We start from the raw sequence: 8,421 nt of genomic DNA on the forward strand, positions 1-8,421 counted from the left end.
GAAAACATTTTCCGGAAAATGTTTTCCTTCATACCAAACACACCCCAAGTCTTCGTAAAGCATTGTATTGGTTGAGAATAGGCGTCGTGGGTCTATCTATAAATGAACCGGATCTAGATGCCTCAGCGGGCCAACTGGGTTCATTATAAAGGCCCAATACTATTTTGTAGTAGTTGCTCATTTTCATTATAAAAGTTCTGTGAATTCTTTCTGCAAACACTGGCTATTATGTGTGCTCTTGACAGATGCTTGTATCATAAAAATTGCTATGTTTGTACGTTCCACCAGCACGTTTAAATTATGATGGAAAAATCACCTCATATACACATTTAAGAGTAAATATTACGAATTTTAAACCTATTTTTAAAAATTTCTTGATTATAACAGAATATTTACTGGTTATGACATATCAGTTAAAATTATTTTTATTTAAAAGTTAAATTATATTTATTTATAAATCATTAATATATTTATAGGTTTTTAATATTAATTAATAATAGGTAATTAATTTGTTTTTTACTTCCTTTTTTAAAAAAAAATGTCAGTTACCCAAATTTAGGGATTTACTCAATATCTTTTCCTTGTTTACCGTTACCCTCACCAATTGTACACCCCACCCCCACCCCCACACGTTTCTTCACTCACACACGCCTCAACCCACCACCCACTATCATTCTCTCTCCATTGTTTCTCATCTTCTCCAAAATCAAACCGCCAAAACCCACCAAAATCAAACCGATTAATCATGTCTAAGAAATCGATGGAAACTCCAAGAAAGAGCCCCAGATTTGATGAAACCTTAATCGATGATGCTCATGCTCCATCCTTTTAACATACTGTCTGAAACTCCCCCTCCGAAATCTGTTGAAATTCCTGCCAATGTTGGTCCATCTCGTTCGAAGAATCAAAAAGACAAAATTAATGAAGCAAACCAAAGTTCAAATCCGACAAATCGAAGGGGAAACAAGAGGAAGGGGAAAAAACATGTTGAAACCCCTCCAGAGTCTGATTCAGACTCAGATTCCGATTTTGTTGCTCAAAGAAAAAAGAAGAAAACAAAAAAATCAACAAATGTTGATGTTCTTGAAACATCAAAACCTTCTTCAAGAAGAAAAACAAAAAAAGATGAACATGAATTACCAAAATCCCAACATTTGTTATATCACATTATTATTATTGTTGTCTTCAAAATTTTTATTTTTCTGAAATTTATTATTAATGATACAACATTGACATGCATATTAACTATTAACATTGTTATCAAATTGTATGATATAATTTAAATACTCTGTAGTATATAGGTACTCATGGTATTTTTTGAATAATAAGAGTATGAAGTGTTTGTGAATAACATGTATATGAAGTGTATGTCAAAAAAATTGGTATGCAATGTGTGTGCAATGTCAAATATAATGTATGATTTTTTTTAACTACTATGCATTGTATAGGTGCCCCTGGAATTTTTTTGAATGATAAAAGTATGAACTGTGTGTGAATATCATGTGTATGGAGTGTGTATGAATATCATGTGTATGGAGTGTGTATGAATATCATGTGTATGGAGTGTGTATGAATATCATGTGTATGGAGTGTGTATGAATATCATGTGTATGGAGTGTGTATGAATATCATGTGTATGGAGTGTGTATGAATATCATGTGTATGGAGTGTGTATGAATATCATGTGTATGGAGTGTGTATGAATATCATGTGTATGGAGTGTGTATGAATATCATGTGTATGGAGTGTGTGTGAAATGTGAATATTATGTATACAATGTTCTTTATAAACATTGTGTATGAAATGTGTGTGGAATATGAACTAAGGGTTAAAGTGTGTGTGCAATGTCAAAATTATGTATGATTTTTTTCTAAATACTATGTATTGTATAGGTGCCACTGGAAATTTTTGAATGATAAAAGTATGAACTGTGTGTGAATATCATGTGTATGGAGTGTGTGTGAAATGTGAATATTATGTATACAATGTTCTTTATAAACATTGTGTATGAAATGTGTGTGGAATATGAACTAAGGGTTATTGTTGGAAAGAAATTTTTATATGCAGAGTGTGTGAAAATGTGAATATTATGTATATCATTTTCTTTATAAACATTGTGTATGAAATGTGTGTGAAATATGAACTAAGAGTTATTGTTGGAAAGAAATTTTTATATGCAGAGTGTGTGAATAATATGTGTATGCAGTGTGTGTGAAATGAGAATATAATTTATATGCAAACTTATGGTTATTGCTGGAAAGAAATTTGCGTACATGTGAACAATATATGTATGAAGTGTGTGTGAAATGTGAGTATAATTCATGTCATGTCTCTTAACATACTGTATATGAATTGTGTGTGATATTTGAACTATGGTATTGCTGCAATGAAAATTGAATTTTATAGGTGTGAAGTGTGTATGAAATGTGAGCTATTGAGTTCTGTATGCTTTTAGAATTATAACTGAATGAAAATTGAATTATATGGGGTGTGAAGTGTGTATGAAATGTAACATAATGTTATTTTATAGGAAAGGAAGAAACACACACACTGGTCTTCATGTACCAACATGAATGTGTTTGCTGATCTTTTGATTGTTCTTGGGCAAGAGAGATTTCAACAATTTCTCGAATAAACTCCTTTTGATATATTCTATGAGATGCACCATATAAAGATCCAATGTCAATTACTTAGGAATATGATGATTCTTGAAAAACAAAATGTCCGAGACGACATGTTTGTTATTAAAATAAACAGTACAGAATTACGATTCGAAATCAAGGAATTTTCAACAGCAATAAATTAGAAACGTCATCTCCATAAGTTTTTCTTTATCCTTGTAAACCTGATTCTCATCTATAAATAAATTAGAAACGTCACTGATTACTCCATTGTCTTCATCAGTACTTTCATCTACAACTTCATCTAAATTCACTCCTACTAATCGGATGGCGTTGTTGGAATATAAATCAAAGTTCGTTGATGTTATAGCAACATCAGAAACTCTCCTATTCACAACAACTAGAGAATGCGGATTATCCATTGCTATATTCTTCAATGTTATGCACAATGGATATTTAGTAAAGAAATCCAAATTAACTTTCTTTTGATCTAAGAAAACACGCACACCAACATCATTGTGTATTCTAACAAGTGGGCATCAATCATTTACTAAATATTTTATCTCTAAATCATTTATATTAGTATCTATCATAAGATGTGATGTTATCACGCTTACTAGACTACTATAAAGACTAGATATAAAACCCCTTCCATTTGAAAATCCACATAATGCCCTGTTTCATTAAAAAAAGAGGTATCAGATTATAAACAAACAATTCGAAATATAAATATCATTCAAACAGACAGAATATTACAAAACAATTTTTATATTTAATTAACCAAACAATTCTTACAAATATCATTCAAATAGTACATTCCAAGAACTTTCATACTACTATAATACATAAATCATACAACAAATACTTATTTAATAACAAAAAACTTTATACACAAATGTCTACATAAAATTTCACCATCAATACAACATTAAAAAAACTTTTCATACATTTCATCAGACACGACTACAAACGAAATTCATACTTTCTTAATATACATTTCATACACATGTCGCAAAGACAGCTTATATCATACCAACATTCAAACACACGTAATACACATTTCATACGACAATTACTCACTCATTACAAATACATTTTTTTAATCGTACCAGATAATTAATTTCTAACTCACTAATTTCTTCAGCGATGACAACATCTAATATGATCCAGTAAAATTTAGAATTTAATACAAACTAAAATCACTTGTCATACAATTTGTACAAAAAAATCCAAATAATTTTGTTTACATATAACTTAACACATTTTTCTTACAGATTTCTTTCCAAAAATTCTATTAAATTCATTCGAAAATATACAATCACTTTGTAATTTAAGAAAAAATACACAAAACAATCACAAAAACTTAAAATCACTAATATTATACATTTTTACAACATTTTCAGTTAAACAAAACAATTTTTCGTTTCAACTCAACTTAAAAACAAAAAATAAACAGTACTAAATACTTACCCGAATGATCCCATCTTTCTCATGTTTAATTAAAATTGATACGCAATTGTCCATATCAATAAAATCAATTTTTTCAATGAAAAAAATATTCAACTATTCGTTCCTGAGATTATTTTTTTGGATGAAGAATGAAGAGAGAGAAACTTTTGATGAAAAGAAGGAAATGATCTGATTAGATTTAATTTTAACGAAATTGAGTTAATTAAGGATAAAAAATAATGTTAATTTGTTTGGATTCCTTATTTAGTGCTAATCATTAATTATCTATAATAATTTCAAATTAAATAACAGCCCACAAATTCAGTCTTTTAATTTATTATTTTTTAATTCCGTTTTAAAAAAATAATTTTGTTTATTTATTTATTTTTTTACAGCTTTTTTTCCAATTAATAAAACATTTCTCTTTTTGGTGAATTTGTTAAAACCTGGAATTTTAAATGCTATAACTTGAAACTGAAACTCTACTGCTATAGCTCGAAAATAATACTATAATATATGTTATATATGAAATTTTCACAATTATGATCAAAACACCTGTGAGCCCAAGGATATTGTGAATTCTGAAAATGGGCCGAACCATGCAGATGGGCAAGCAAATAATGCAGGGCTCTCCTTTCTAGCAAGGAGTGGGCCTATATAATTACAGAAGACAAGTTGGATGGACTCTTTTATTACACACGCAGAGTTATGAATCAAACTACAATTTTTCATATGAATAAGTTATGCAGTTACTAACTTACTATTATATTTCTAGTCAAATACGAAATGTTAGACTGAGAATTTTATTGTAATGACACTAGTAATTAGTTGTTCTAACTTGTAACTTGTTTGTATGACCTAGTTTATTTAAGCAGATGTAGCGTTACTCCTTTAGGCAATTAAATTGAAACGCCGGAAGTTATATAATTCAGCTTAATATTCTTGAGAGATTATCTATCCGAACAAATCACGCTACTACTCGCTATCTATCTACCTAATAGTGGACTTAGTAGATAGTATGTATAGCTGCTGTCCAGTCTGAAGTTTATTGGGCTCTTCTTTTGGAAGCCCACGTACATTCCAGCCTTCATTCTTCACCATAAGGCCACTATCAAACAGGTAAAATTCACAATTAACCATTTCTCACCCCTACTAATTGAAAAATAATAATAGGATTTTCCATGGAATTTCAAATTTCAAAAGCGTTTGAGTTTCACTTGTAAAATTTAAACTTAGATGACAATGACTAATATCAAGGGGGGCTAAAAAGTGGCCGATAAAAACCATTTCTACCTTTCAAATGGGTTTCACAGATGGCAAGTATTGGGTTGCCCATGCCATAACTTGGGACTACCATGTCGTTCTGTCTATGTAATTTTATGTCTTCTTTCTTTTTTCTCCTTGTGTGCTAAAATGACCTAAAAAGTTAACTGTCAATGTAGATCATATTCTTCTCACTTGATTTTCTTATTTTTATTGTATACACATGCATCTTTTCATCAATATAATGAGGACAAACTTACACAAGTCCTCTCATAAACTTTTGCACTATTTGACATAAATATTTACTGTTTTATGATAAAGAAGAGAAATAAAATAACATTGGAACTTGGAAGCTAGTGAAAAGTCCACTCCAAGTCACAACAAGAGGGGGGAAATCAAATTCATCTTCACCAAAACCACGAGGAAAAAAAAACTATACATACAGAGATATTGCACTTATGAAAGGTGTATGAACACCAATAAGACTTGACTTTGGGCTATGAAATTGCAACAAGTCAAAGGTGGCTTTTTATTTTTATAACTTACCTAGAAATGGCTGTTGAATTTCAATATCTTGAAAATATTTTATGTAGAATAGACCAGTTCATAAAGTTAATGATTCGTGAAAATTAAAACATTGTTAAACATAAGATTAAGATTTTTCAACACGGAAAGAAGGAAACAGTGTATGGAGTAGGCCACCACCATATATTCTCTCTCATATTTGAGACATTCTTATCCAATGTTTATAGTATGGAAACTAATAATTAGTAGTAGTATATTTCTTTTACGATGGACTTTTTCTTACTCTTTACCTTTGTGTGCAGGTAGCATGTACCCAACACCTTAATTTCCATTGCGTTATAGCTGCACTCCAGGTGTTATTATAAATTACTTGACTTCTTCCCTTGATAATATATACACTATATTTTAGAAAGGATCAATGAATTGACGTCCTTGTTCGATCGACAAAACTTCGTATAAAAGCTAATAATTATATATTTTGACAATTATAAATCAGACGATAAATAAATCTACACTAAAACAAGCATAATTTGTTATATTCATTGATCAATTAATCTATGTACATAAAAATCAAAATAAAAGAAAGTATAAAAACTAATAAGAGAATTGAATTTGCAGTTTATGACATTTTTTATTAAGGAAATTATTCAAAATTATGACTAGATAGAGGAAAATTAATTAGCACTAGTTCTAAGATCGTGATTGGTCTCATCTAGAACTCAAATTAAAATTGTTCTTGGAAAACTAAGTACAAGTCCTAATACAATTTTAGTACTTGTTAATGGCCATACATTTCATCCTCTGCTTTTGTTTGACAACATCGTATATTTGACTCTTCCAAAGTAGTTTTTAGTTTTGCAAAAGTTACTTTTCTTCTAGGATTTTGATTATAATTTTTTATAAAATTGAAAAAGAAATTGTCAGGCAAGCTGAATCTTGGACTCAACTCAATTCAAAAAATTAGCTCCAGAGCGAGGAATGTTCAAATCAATTTAAAGAGATCATTTATCTTTGAATGACCGATGTGATACTCTTTCACGGTTACTTATATTCAGTACTTGAAAAAAAGATTATAGAACTAAAACATGATGTCCATCAGGAAATGACAATTTAAAATTGAAATGAATTTTGTTCTGATACCATGTTAATTAAGTAATAAATTTTTAAACTAACTCAATTCCAAATAAAAGCTTAAAAGAAAGATTGTCCAAATCATATATTAAAGATCAATCATCCCTTGAATTGACCGATGTGGAACTCTTACAAAAATGTGCAAATGATATTCTGCAAAACAATTTAACCAAACTCCACCTAATTATTTTTTCCATAGTTTTAAAATTGTAGATAAACATCTCTACCGACGTACGGTGCGGGAAAACCAAAGATTACTTTTTGGTAACCTTGAGTTATTTATTTTATATTCTCGCGTTGAAAAAAATGAATCACTTTTTATTATTGAAGTTTAAAATTTGAAAGCTGAAGAGGACGTCCAAGAAATTACCACAGCAACAATAGGAAAGTAGGACAACAACGGTCAATTTCGATGACGGCAATTCTGGCATGAGATGTGATAGTGGACTGTATTTTAATTTTAAATTCCTTTTCGATCACCTCTTCTAAAATAATAAGATATGGACATTCATATATACAGGATTAATTCTGATGTATCTTCCTTCCATTATCAGCTTGTCTATGATTATTATTGTTCCTAAATTAGAGGCCTAGACAGAACATCATGCATTTGTTTCTTAATATGTTTACATGTACTATATGCTCGGAGACAAAAGTTTCGTGGCTTTAATAAGAGGTAAATATTCACATATGTCATGTATTTACACCAAATTAAATTAAGCGATTAGAAGTTAAAAATGACATTGAGAATACATAATACTTAACTATTATAGTTAAGTAAAAATTGTATATATAATAAAAGACACGTATCTTGTATTTATTAATCTGGTTTAAATATAAATATAATTAAATTTAATTTTTCATTGCACCATAATGATTAGTTGAGAACACTGTATAACTACTAGCTTAATTAGTAGGCTTTACTGTAAGGCTTGAGATTGACTTGTTTATCCTAGGAACATGGGGTGTATATAGGCTACACACGTACTTAATTTGAGTCGTATCATATGTCTAAGTCCTTTTATATATGTAAAATAACAAGGTATAGATGTACCTCAAATATTCATGATAGGGACAAAAAAGGACTTTGCAAACAATATACCCCAATCGAACAGGACTAATACGACCTCAAGTTACAAAGAATTCAACATATTACTATTTGGCCCCTTAAGATAGTAGAGGAAAGTAATATTTGAGATTATATTTTTTTTTTCTTTCTAGCTTTACTTTTCAACAATAATAATTCTACTATATTATAAAAGAGAGTTTAGGGCCAAATATAATATATAATATTCAAGATTTGGCCCTAAACTCTCTTTTACTTGTGGGACTTTTAAAAGGAAGTTTTTTTAATATTATATATTATATTTATTATATAGTAGAACTTGGGCATAAACTCCCTTTTAAAATAATATAGAATATATATATATAT

This window comes from Solanum tuberosum, unplaced genomic scaffold (assembly GCF_000226075.1).
Source record: "Solanum tuberosum cultivar DM 1-3 516 R44 unplaced genomic scaffold, SolTub_3.0 scf00441, whole genome shotgun sequence".
NCBI lineage: Eukaryota > Viridiplantae > Streptophyta > Magnoliopsida > Solanales > Solanaceae > Solanum > Solanum tuberosum.